The sequence below is a fragment of the Chiloscyllium plagiosum genome, chromosome 12 (assembly GCF_004010195.1).
Source record: "Chiloscyllium plagiosum isolate BGI_BamShark_2017 chromosome 12, ASM401019v2, whole genome shotgun sequence".
Taxonomy (NCBI): Eukaryota; Metazoa; Chordata; class Chondrichthyes; order Orectolobiformes; family Hemiscylliidae; genus Chiloscyllium; species Chiloscyllium plagiosum.
In genome coordinates this window covers 20,409,873-20,422,106 of record NC_057721.1, presented here as the reverse complement: position 1 = coordinate 20,422,106, position 12,234 = coordinate 20,409,873, and the positions used below count along the sequence as shown (strand labels likewise).

At 44.5% G+C, this 12,234-nt stretch overlaps 1 protein-coding gene across 5 annotated transcripts in view; it reads right to left on the bottom strand.

Moving 5' to 3' along the window:
• Window positions 1-12,234, bottom strand: part of map3k7cl (map3k7 C-terminal like) — a 69,121-nt gene that overhangs the window by 29,266 nt on the left and 27,621 nt on the right. The window lies entirely within an intron of this gene.

Genomic DNA, 12,234 nt, shown 5'->3' with positions numbered 1-12,234 from the left:
ATCCTTGTAAATCTTTTCTGAATCCTTTCAAGTTTCACAACATCTTTCCGATAGGAAGGAGACCAGAATTGCCCGCAATATTCCAACAGTGGTCTAACCAATGTCCTGTACAGCTGCAACATGACCTCCCAACTCCTGTACTCAATACGCTGACCAATAAAGGAAAGCATACCAAATGCCTTCTTCACTATCCTATCTACCTGCGACTCCACTTACATGGAGCTATGAACCTGCACTCCAAAGTCTCTTTGTTCAGCAACACTCCCTAGGACCTTACCATTAAGTGTTTAAGTCCTTCTGGAATGGTTCTACTGGGCTATTTCATACTTTAATTTTGGCTAAGTTCAAGTTGGATGGATTCTCACTGGAAGGACTAGTGAGTGTCCTCATTATAACTTACTAAAGTACCTCATTAACTACCTTCCCCATCCCTAAGGTGTCTCTCACATCTCATTCTATCCCCAACTCACCATGCACTGTTCTCAGAACAACTCACCATTCACCAGATATCCTCCATCTTTCAAAGGTCAGTGTGCATCTGGATAAACACGGGCAATCTGGCATTGCCCCTCACCATCAGTGCAATGACATAGCAGCACAAGCCACACTGCCCATTGCATAGAGCTGGCATGACTGACAGACATCCCTCACGTGTCCAAACTCATTCTCTCACCCGAGTCACTATTTAACCACCAGTACATGCAGTTTACCTGTCTGTACCTACATCCCGCCTAAATACTGTCTCTAGGTCACTGCTATCCTGTGCACAATGCCCACTGGAGACAAAAGCAACTTGTTCACTGTCTGGAAAGGGAAGACCACATACAGGCAAGCAGTCAGACAATTCCAACCAAGAGCTTTTATTGATAGACGGCAAAAGCAAAAACAAAACTCAAGCCTGGGGACTGAGTGCAAGTTGTACCTTTGACAGATGGTGCAGGGATCCCCTGACAAACTGCAGCTCCCCCTTAAGTTAACTGAGGATCAGACCTCACTCAGATCCCAACATGGCCATTTGGTTAAATAAATGTACAGTGTATTGCTGTGCAGGCAGCAGGCGTTAGATTGATATCTTGGTGCACTTAAAGACACCCCTCACCACTGAACAGATTATTACTGACAAGTAGCCTGTCTGTGCTAAACAGCACAGTGGATAGCTTTTGGCTCTAGCTGAATCACCAATGTGCTAACAGTCATGGAGCATCAAGGCAAGGCAAAGCATGGTTGCTTGAATGTGCAGGTAGGTACTAAGTGAGTGTGCATTGAGAGAGCAAGCAACCAGCCCTGAGATGCAGCATAGTTCAATCTGTGAGTTGGTTGCCAGTCCGCGTACATGAGATGAACTTGCAACAACCTTTCAATGCCAGTTGCCAGTGCACCCTGCAATGCAATTCTACACTTCCTCAGTGACCTGCAAGTGGATTGAAGAGGTGGGCAAATGTCAGACGCTAACCTCCATGGATGAAGAGCGAATTTAACTGGTGCCCTTAGACCATCCTGAGAAGCTGCTTGCTGTTGAGCAACAAGGAAGCTGGTTGCAGCCAGCAGCACGCAGAAGTCACCAGATACCCCGCGATGATTTCAATGTTGAGGATTCTCGACATCTAGCTTGTTCAGCGGTTTTGGTATGATAGGATGTAATATTAATACAATATTAATAAGGCAAGCTGCATTTTTAGTAAGGTATTTTACAAGTTTCAATCCCTCTTAATTGGCAACTTACTGTTGCCTCGCAAGAGTCTTGTCTCACTGCTTGCTAAAAGAATAATAGATGCAGTGAGATGCTCCTGACATTGAGTGAGACTTCTAATCACATTCTGCCACAAATCTCGCTGTACTGTATATCACTCAGACCTGTAAAAGATCCCTTTGCTCACTATGCCAGAGAAATACCACATAGGCTTTATACATAGTAATTACATTTATTTTCTTGTTCAGTTGTATAGTTCTTTTATTTCCTTACCTGCATTGATTTTACATGATACTGGATAAGCAATGTTGAATAGGGTACATTTTAAACAATGTTATTGTTGCTCACCATCAGTTACCTCGAGATTACCTTTATGCTTCTGGGGTTATTCAGGACTATGCTATTTCTATTGCTGGTTCCCATCCTGCAAAGATGAGTCATGATTCTGAATGTGTCAGGAGTGATAGGAAGTAGCTTTTTACAGTTGGCTCAATGATAACAATAGCTTGTATTATATTGTCATTTTACATGTAACACGATATTAACAGTTGATCTAATTCCTGGAATGAATGAAAGAATACTCAGTTTCAGGACTAATTTTGGTTTCTGGCCTGCTATAACTATTACAGTTGTTGTGGCAAACATCGAGTAATATCCAAAATGATCCAGCATGAGATACATGCATGTATCAGAAACATCAATCACCTCAAAACTTAATAAGATATTTATTAGTAATTGGCATCATGATTTATCTAAAGATCTTTTCAGTTGGACACAGTTGGAGGTGGAAAGGAGAAAGAAGAGATAGGCACAGGGCTGGAGGTCCCGATAACAGTGGTGAATGTGAATAATGGTGGGGGGAGGCATAAAGAGAAAATGGGGCAGGGTCAGATAGAGGAGGAAGGAAGAGAATCAAAGGCGCTGACAGAGGATACCAGAGTAGGACTGAAGCTCCGAATAAGCAGCTACACTGCTGTAAACAACGATAACCTTGAACAAATCTCAACAGAGCAGACAGAAAGGACAAATTAATTTGGGAAGAGGGGGAAGAAGGTGGGAGGAGAACAGGTCATGAAGGAATAGAGGTGGAATAAAGGAGAGGAGGCAGTGGAGGTCTATTGTTTGCAAATGAGGATAGCGAACTCTAAATTTGCTGGAATGGCATGTGGAATGGAGCAGAGGGATGGTGCCAACCAAGATATGGGTCTAAGTGGCCAAACTGAAGGAGATCAGTACGGCAGGAGAATGGGGATCTTCAATATAGGATTCTGGAAACCACCAAGTGAACCTAAGTGGGTACTAAATAAATTGGTTTATGAAAGTATTGAGTACCTTCATCCATTTGTAAATAATGTCGTACTGAAAGTATTTCATAATTTGAAATATTTACCACAACTTATCACCTATTGTTGCCTGATGGAAGCCTCAACTATATTTAATGATTTGCAAGATATTTGTCCATGTAGTAATGCTAAGCTAAAATAACCTGGCAAAGTCTTTGTGATTTAGGGATTTATGAACTTTCTGTTGTAAAATGCTCTATGTTTTTGGCCACTGCTGCTAAAAATGACAAAACATCTGTCCTGCATCCAGAACTTTGAACTTTTACATTATCTTAACAAGCAGTTTATTATCTTCAGAATTTCCTTCTCCAGAAATTCATAATATTGTACAGTAATTTAGATATTTTTAAACTCTGATTTTTATTTTGTAATAAGTGCTGAAGTGCTGTATTTTAAATAACTATGTCTGGCTGTTATCTTTAATCGTAATGGCCCATAACTTGCACTAAAATACAGCAAGTGAACAACACATGTCATTATTAATGTGCAAGTTGCTTAACAGCTTCATGAAAAATGGCAACATACCTTTAAGCTACTGTCAGTTCTGCTATAATGCAGTAGTTCCATTCTCGTGCAATCCCGTGTTATAAGAAAATCGTATAGTAGCAGCACCATTTAAACTAATGGGGTCGGAATCACCTTATAACCAATACTTGCTTTAAAACTTTGTGCTTTAGAAACAGTGTTCCCAACTCATCAATCGTGTGACAGTGAATTTGTATTAATGAAACACACGTTACAGCTGAATGACCCGTTCGTCATTTTATTCAGGAAGTAGCACAATATTAGGCATACAGACTCATGGAAAGTTAACAAAGTCTATTCACTAACAGTGTAAGTTTCCTTTTAACTTTGCAATCACTGAGAGTAACCTCTCTAGCCAAGGAACTGAACAATTAAATGTGTAGAGTCTCATGCCTTCCGACTGTGAATTTTTACTTTTTGTTCTCTGATTTTGTTCGCGAATGTGAATTTATCCACTCTATTTCATTCTCCTTTTCAGCCCCTCTTCTGTTAATTTCATCTTCATTAACTGCAGCTCTAACAACACTCAAGAGGCTTGACACCATCCAGGACAAATCAGCTGCTTGGTTTGCTCCCCATCCACAAATGTACACTCCCTCCACCACTAACTCTCAGTAGCAACAGTGTGTACAATCTGCAACATGCACAACAGAAATTCACTAAGGCTCCTTCCAAATCTCAACTACTAGCATCTGGAAGGACAAGAGCAACAGATACACTAGAACACCATCTCCAAGCCACTTACCATCATGACAAGGAAATATATCATTGTTCTTTCAGTGTCATTGGGTTGGATTCTGTACATTGTACTGCCTGCTAATGAATACAATCACTGTGTGCAATCAGTGCTGACCGTCCTGCACACTTAAACAAGGGAATGAACAATTGTAAGAGGTCAGCATGAGCTAAAACTAGCCTGCTCTACATAAATGGGAGGTATATTCCGGCTGGAACAGTTACTGCATGTCTTCCTATAGCTGATTCTGACCAGAAAACAGAAAAATCTCACAACTTGGTGCACGAATGGAGACCTTAGTTGAGGAGATCCTCTATCTGTGTAGGAATTAGGAGGGTCTCCGGATAAATCCTCAGAAGGCAGGAAGCCCACAGAGCCTTGGTGGGTGGCAAATTGTTGGAATCAAACCTGAGGATCTTGTTGCAGTGCCGCGGACCTCACACAAGCAGTCAAGGTCAATGAATAAATCTTCAAATATCACATCCCACAACTGCACCAATATAACCCCACACACACACTATCCAATGCCCCACACTATCACTCACCTGCTAGTAACTTCTTTCAATCGTGACTCCTAACTATCTGATATTGCTTCATTTTACCCTGATACATGCAGTACTGCTGTAAACGTTTCACCACATCTCACATCTTGCACATCACAGTCACTGTGACACTGCCATCTCTTTGGCAGGAATAGGTAGCACATAACTAGAACTGGCAGGGGTTAACTGGTATGGCTGCAAGTCCTAATTCCCATGGATTAGATGGTGCCCACCATCATTGGAGCAGTAATACATAGGTTTGGGGCCAATGGAATGATAAGGTGATGGTATCCTCATTCCTTTCACATTCCATGTTCCCTTCATCCCACACTCCCTTTTGATTATACAAGCTGTACACATTATAAGCATGCATTTGTTGCTATCTCTTCCCTCACCACAACCTTAACTTTGAGCTTTCTGCTTTCAGATACCTAAGAAATGCTACCTGATCAGGCAGTGCTGGAAGAACCACAGTAATGATGAAGATAAGTCAACAAAAATAATTTAAACACTTGCAGTTCAGATATTGATATTCTGAGTAATTTAGAAGATAGCTTAGAGCTGAGATGTGTGTATGTTGGGTATATGTGCACTGCAGTCAAGGCAGTGGGAAAGGCAGTTAGATGCAAGCTACCTGGAGGGGAGGTTGCACAGAGTTTCTGCTGCAGAGAATATAGATGAGCACTTTGATGAGGATTTCAATGGTATACTCTACTGAAGAAGGCTGATGGCTTGATGCATTGCCAGGACTTTCAGTAAGCAAGCCGTTAGTGTCAAGGTGCATGGAGTGGTGCAGGACAATTCTCACGCATGTTTTTACAAAGATCAAAGAACAATACGGCACAGGAACAGGCCCTTTGGCCCTCCATGCCTGTGCCACCACATTTTACCTTCCCATACTAAGTCAGTCTTCGCTGATCCTCTATTCCCTTCCTATTCATGTTTTCATGCAGGTGCTTCTTGAATGCTGCCATCGTGTCTGCATCCACCATCTCCTTTGGCAATGTGTTCCAGGCACTCACCACCCTTTGTGTGAAAAACTTGCCTCACACATCGCTTTTAAATTCTCCCGCTCCCCCCTGCGGTTTGAACCTGTGTCACCTAGTAATTCATCCCTCCACCCTTGGAAAAGGCCTCATACTTCACAATCTATCCATACCGTTCACAATCTTATAAACTTCTAACAGGTTGCCCTTCAAACTCCTGTGTTCCAGTCAAAATAAATCCAGACTATCCAATCTCCATTCCAGGCCACATCCTGGTAAACCTTTTCTGTACCTTTTCCAAAGCATCCACATCATGCTGGTAGTGTGGTGACCAGAACTGTACTCAATATTCCAAGTGTAGCCTCACTAAAGTTCTATAAAGCTGCAGGATAACTTGCCTATCCTTTTTCTCAAGGCCCTTTCCAATAAAGGAAATCATGCCATAGGCCTTCTTCCTTTATTTTTGCAGTGCTTATTTTTCCCCCAGTACCCATGTGTTCAGGTATGAGACACAGTGAGAGACACAAGGTGCACGAATCTTTATTCAATTTCCACCACCAGGAAGATAGGAAACATCCAAGTGGCCAGTGACAAGCAGTGCCCTTCACATCAAAGGGCAATGATGTGTGATCAAACAATGAAGGGGAGGGCAGGGATTAAATCAAAATAGAGTTGGAGGGGGAAATAATGCACTCCACTCCCTGCGGCGCCCACCTCTCCCTGAACAACTCCAGGGTGTTGGTGGACACTGCATGCTCCCTCTCCAGGGACACCCGGGCTCTAACGTAACCGTGGAAGAAGGGGCAGGCAGTCGGCCTTAATAACCCCGTCCACGGCCCGCTGCTTGGACCTGTTTATGGCCAGTTTGGACAGGCCCAGGAACAGACCCATGAGGAGGTCCTCAGACCTGCCCACCCCCTCCGTACCAGGTGCCCGAAGATCAGGAGTGTGGGACTGAAGTGCAACCAAAAGCAGAGGTTTTTCAGAAAATCAAGAAGAGAGTGCAAGCGCCCACATCTAATATATTCATGGTCCACAGACTCCACAGCACCACAGAACAAGCAGTTGGTCTGGCAGTCCATGCTGCGTGCAGCACCCTCCACCCCAGATCCCCAAGGAAAAGGGGGAGGACTCCCACGTAGACAGCCCTCCACTGGGGGTCCCCACTGTCCGGTGGTAAATGGGCACGCCAAGGCGTGTCCGGGCGGTTGATGAGGGAGAAGAGGTGGACGGTGTGCAGCAGCAGTCGATACAGGGCCTGCCGTTTTACGTCCTTAAAAGGGACAAAACTAAAATTCTGGAGGCGGGTCAGGTTGTGGGGCACAGGTTCCTGGGGGAAGTATGGGACCTTGGGGCCAATGTGAAATTCCATCTGGGCAGGGGTGAGTGCAGACAGGATTCCACCGCACACCTAAGCATCCTCCAACTGGTGCACTATGTCAGGCCTGAGCACCGCCGTTTTAAGGCATCAAATTGCAGTGGCCATGGACTGGATGTCTACCGCTGTCCTGCTCACTATATCCTGTGGCATCGTCCGGCCCAGGCTCCCGTCACCTAGTACGTCCCCAGTTGGCCTATTTTACTGCCTTATCTACCTGTGCTGCCACCTTCAGTGATCTGTGGACCTGCACACCCAGATCCCTCTGCATATCAATACTCCTAAGGGTTCTGCTAATCACTGTATAAATTCCACTTGTATTTGACCTTCCAAAATGCATCACCTCACATTTGTCTGGATTAAACTCTATCTGCCATTTTTCTGCCCATACCTTGAACTGACCTATATCCTGCTGTTTTGTGCAGAGCTTGGAGCTTATTCCTTCCAGCGTGGAAATGGTGGACACCTCCAAGGCACACTCATAGACCTAATGATAATGCAGCATCTGATGATCAATGTGGCAACTTCCATTGATGCACATGTACTAACTCCCTCCAACAGTGGGAACCTAGAATTTTGTCAGATCTTCAAACTTCTAACAGCTTCCCTGAAGTTCATTGTTCAAAGGGACTTACAGGTTCTCACTGCAAGCCATCAGTTTGCTCGCTGTCACAATTGTTAAGGTACTGCCCTGCATGGGGTGGGAGGGTGTAGGGGAGAAGGTGGCAATAGCTCAGTTGCACACAAGCCTGCTGTCCTCTTTCAGAATGGCAATATGTTTCCTCCCACAAATGCTAGTGTTTGTGCTGCCAGCCAGCCAGCCCATCCTGCTGGCTCCTGTGCCAAGCTAGGGCAGTCCAAAACTTGTTCTTCACACCTAGGAGCTGGTCCATGTCACCCTCCAGAGCCATCTGCAGCCAGCTCTGCTGAGAATCAGTAGCACTGATAGCATTATGTACGACCACTAAGACAGGTCAAGATGCACACATTGGCACTAAAAAAAAATGCACACTGACATTTGTCTTCAAAATGACATAATATGATTCACAAAGTCTGTCCCATTTAGCACAGTGATAGTACCAAACAACATGATGGAAGGTATTCTCACTGTGAAGGTGGGACTTTGTCTCCACAAGGACTGTGCACAGGTCACTCTTAACAATACTCCTAAGGGTTCTGGACAGGTACATTTGCAGCTGGCAAATTGGTTAGGATGAGATCAATACGTTCTTCAATCCTGCTGGTTCCCTTACTGCTTACTAGCAGCTCTACCCTTTAGGACACCACCAGCTTGATCAGTAGTGCTGCCGCTAGGCCACTCTCGATGGTGGACATTGAATCCTCTGTCCAGAGTACATTTTGCATCCTAGCCACCCTCAGTGCCTCCTCTAAGTGTTGTTCAACAGGGAGGAGTACTGATTCATCAGCTGAGGGAGGACGGTACATGGAAAAATTATCAAGAGGTTTCCTTGGCCATGTTTAAGCGGAATTCATGAGATTTCATGGAATCCAGTGTGAATGTTGAGAACTCCCAGAGAAACTCTCCCGACTGTATACCACTGTGTTGCCATCTCTGTTGGGCCTGTCTTGCCAGTGGGACAGGATATATCTAATGATGGCAATGGTGGTATCTGGGACATTACCTCCACGGCGTGTCTTTGTGAGTATAACTATGTCAGGCTGTTTCTTGATTAGTCTGTAAGACAGCTCTCTCAATTTTGGCGCTAGTCTCCAGATGTTAGTAAGGAGGATTTTGCAGGGTTGATAGGGCTGTTTTTAACCATTGTTGTTTCTAGTGCCTAGGTCAATGCTGGATGATCCATCCAGTTTCATTTCTTTGTTGAAACTTCAAAGTGATTGATACAACTGAATGGCTTGCTAGGCCATTTCAGAGGTCAGGAGAAGGACCCTTCAACCACACAGCATCAACAGTGACTTCAAATCTCCAGTTTCCAAATCTCTCTTCCCCTCCCTGCCTCATCCCAGATGCAACCCTCCAACTTGGCCTCTTGATCTGTCGTACCTGTCCATCATCCTTCCCACCTACCTGCCCCACCCTCCCCATCGACCTATCACAATTACCTCCCACCTGCATCCACCTATCGCCTTCCCATCTATCTTACCCCAGCCCCACCCCATCCCCCTATTTATCTCTCAGCCCCCTTCCCCCTCCACATACCTGATAAAAGGCTTATACCTGAAATGTCGATTCTCCTGCTCCTCGGATGCTGCCTGCTGTGCTTTTCCAGCACCACACTTTTTGACTCATTTCAGGCGTCACTTGAGAGTCAACCACATTGCTGTGGGTCTGAAATCACATGTCAGCCAGACCAGGTGAGGATGGCAGATTTCCTTCCTTGAAGGACATTAGTAAACCAGGTTTTCCAACAATCAACAATGGCTATATGGTCATCGGTTTAGTGATAATAGTTTAGTGATAATACTACTGGCCATCACCTCCCCTTTGCCCCACTGAGATTGCTTGCTAAAGCTACCTCATTACACATCACTATATCAAAAATAGGCTGTTCCTAGGTAGGTTGTACAATGTACTGCTTGAAGAAACAATACAAGTAGATGCCTAGATCACCATGCTAATGGTCTGTCCTACTATACTTTGAATGACAGCATAGCTTTAAGTCATCAGAGTCATCAGCCATGCAGTTAATGGATGAGGCTCACAACCCAGTATCACATTTCTGCTCACTGTGTGGCTTAAACGCAGATAACATAATGGACTGTTGCAGAATCCAATATTCCTGGCAGGTTACCAAGTAATGACTTGCATGATTGCACGAAGCCAGAGACTGCTGGATCCTGGGGCAAAGTAATCCTTGTCCAATTCTGGTTGTGGTACTTGGCCCAGTCGATTTGAGACATCCACAACATGACGTATTTGCAGTCAATGATGACCTGCCCCACAGGGAAGTCTGCTATCCTTGCAGTGACATGCTCATCCTGACTGCTGGCTTATGGCAAGAATGAATTAGATAGAGTCAGTTCCCTTTGATTTGAAAGAGTTAGTGACTCCCCTTACATAATAGGGGATAGTTAACTATAAGATGGCGCAAATATCTCTCTCCCAGTCATGCTCCAGTAATCCAAGGAGAACACTAACTAATGCACCCAGTTTTGAGAGTCAGGACAAAGTCCTTCAGTACTTCCTGCAGATGTCAGCAACTTTCAAAGACTTTAGATACCATCAGCCACTTGTACTTGACAGTAATTGCTAATAGAAATAAAGAAGCAACTTACCTAAAAGCAGTTGATGATTGCTTTCAAAAGAACTTGAAGTGGGGGGTGGGGAACATTCCAAAGATTGCCATTAACAGCTGACAGAGACATAAAGTTTTTACAGCATGGAAAGATGCCCTTCAGCCCATTGTGTCCATGCTGGTCATCAATCATATCAACTGCCATGGGGTGGCACGGTGGCACAGTGGTTAGCACTGCTGCCTCACAGCACCAGGGACCCGGGTTTGAGTCCCACCTTGGACGACTGTCTGTGTGGAGATTGCACATTCTCCCTGCGTCTGCGTGGGTTTCCTCCGGGTGCTCCGGTTTCCTCCCACAATCCAAAGATGTGCAGGCCAGGTGAATTGGCCATGCTAAATTGCCCATAGTATTAGGTGCGTTAGTTAGGGATAAATATAGGGTAGGCAAATGGGTCTGGGTGGGTTACTCTTCAGAGGGTCAGTGTGAACTTGTTGGGCCAAAGTGCCTCATTCCATACTGTAGGGAATCTAATCGATTCTAATCCCTTTTCCTAGCACTTAGATTGTAGCCTTGTATGCGTTGGCATAGACCTTTGGTTAGTTCTAGATTCTAGAATCCCTACAGCATGGAAGCAGGCCATTTGGCCCATCAAATCACACCAACTCTCTGAAAAGCACCTCACACTATCCCTGTAACCCCACATCTTCCCCATGGTTAATCCACCTAGCCTGCACATCCCCAGACACCGTGGGCAATTTAGCATGGCCAATCCACCTAACCTGCATATCTTCAGTCTGTGGGAGGAAACCGGGGCACTCGGAGGAAACCCGCGCAGACACAGGGAGAATTTGACATCTCCACACAGACAATCCAGCTCCCTGTTGCTGTAAGGCAGCAGTGCTAACCACCAAGCCACTGTGCTGTCATGACTTATCTACTTCTACCATCCTTATAGGCAGTAAGTTCTAGATTCCCACATACTTCTGGGTGAAAAATGTATCTATAAATCCCCTCTAAACCTCCTCCTTTTAAAAAATTATTTTATGGGAATAAAGGTGTCACTGGCTATGCTAGCTTTTATTACTCATCCATAATTGTCCAGAGGGCAGTTAAGAGTCAACCACGCTGCTGTGGGTCTGGAGTCACATGTAGGCCAGACCAGGTAAGGATAGCAGTTTCATTCCCAAAAGGACATTAGTGAACCAGATGAGTTTTTTCAACAATGGATTCATATTCATCATTAGCCATAAATTCCAGATTTTTATTGAATTCAAATTGTACCATCTGCCATGGTGGGATTTGAACCCAGATCCCAGAACATTCCCTAGGTCTCTGGATTAACAGTTCAGCTATAATACCACGAGGCCATTGCCTCCCCACACTTACTTAAAAATTGTGCTCCAGGATTAATTAACCTCTCCGCTACACTGTCTCTACTCCTCATGTGCATGACACATTCAATAGGAATGAGCAATGCACAATCATTGTGGAGGCTAAGTCCTATATTCACTATAAGGACATCCTCATTGTATTCCGAGCTACTATCATCATGTTAAATGGTACAGACTCAGAACAGATCTATGTGCTCAAAACAAAGCATCCACGATGTACTGTGGGCCATCAACAACAATTGTATTCAACAACAATTTACAATTTCACAGTCTGATATATCCCTCATTCTACCATTACCATCAAGCTAGGGTATGAACCTGGTATTATGGACTAGGCGGACCACTCAAAACATTCTTAAGCGGGCAACCCAGACCATAACTTTGCAATTTGTTTCGGTCAGTGGACAGTGAAAATTACCCAGAGTAA